Genomic DNA, 1,052 nt, shown 5'->3' on the forward strand with positions numbered 1-1,052 from the left:
GTGACAGAGAGAAACTCTGTCTCAAAAAAATAAATATAAAAATAAATACAGACAAGCAAAAGGGCAGGAGGAAAATATTTACATTACATATATTTGGCATAATATATATGACACAACACATGTAGAGAATTTCCTCCATAGAAAATTGGCCAAAAAAAATTGAACAGGCACTTCACAATAGAGAATATGGAAATAGACAATGAGCATATGAATATAGGCCCAACAATATCAGTCATTCAGCAAAGTAAAACACAATAAAAAGGAGCTACCAAGTCTGGGCGCGGTGACTCACACCTGTAATCCTAGCATTTTGGCAAGCCAAGGCAGGTGAATCATCTAAGATCGGGAGTTCAAGACCAGTCTTGCCAAGACGGCAAAACCCTGTTTCTAACAAAAATACAAAAATTAGCCATGAGTGGTGGGGCACGCCTGTAATCCCAGCTACTAGGGAGGCTCAGGAAGGAGACTCACTTGAACCTGGGAGGTGGAGGTTGCAGTGAGCTACCCATGTTGGTGGAGAGAAGAGAGTGTTGTGATAAAGTTACTGTTAAATTTCCAAGAGGCAACTGTTGGTGAGAGTAATCTTGAATTCTCAGGTCACAGACAGAAGAGGTTCAAAGCCCCATAGGTTTTTGTTATAGTAGACAAATTTGGCTTCTATTCATGTGATATGCTTATAGAAAACAGAAAAATCAAGTATTTAAACAACTTTTTAATTGCCCTACTTCAAAAAACCAGAAGAATGCTGAAGGCATACATTTTTATTCTGTTTGTACAAAAATATAGCATCTACTCCTAATGTCAGTGAATACTATTCTGACATTTAATTATTATTATTATTATTTTTTTTTTTGAGGCGGAGTTTCACTCATGTTACCCAGGCTGGAGTGCAATGGTGCGATCTCGGCTCACCGCAACCTCCGCCTCCTGGCTTCAGGCAATTCTCCTGCCTCAGCCTCCTGAGTAGCTGGGATTACAGGCACGCACCACCATGCCCAGCTAATGTTTTGTATTTTTAGTAGAGACGGGGTTTCACCATGTTGACCAGGATG

At 40.0% G+C, this 1,052-nt stretch overlaps 1 protein-coding gene across 4 annotated transcripts in view; it reads right to left on the bottom strand.

The window, feature by feature from the left end:
- The window catches only part of LOC108318148 (methylcytosine dioxygenase TET1), a 107,303-nt gene that overhangs the window by 46,230 nt on the left and 60,021 nt on the right, over positions 1-1,052 (bottom strand). The window lies entirely within an intron of this gene.

This window comes from Cebus imitator, unplaced genomic scaffold, assembly GCF_001604975.1.
Source record: "Cebus imitator isolate Cc_AM_T3 unplaced genomic scaffold, Cebus_imitator-1.0 Scaffold215, whole genome shotgun sequence".
Taxonomy (NCBI): domain Eukaryota; kingdom Metazoa; phylum Chordata; class Mammalia; order Primates; family Cebidae; genus Cebus; species Cebus imitator.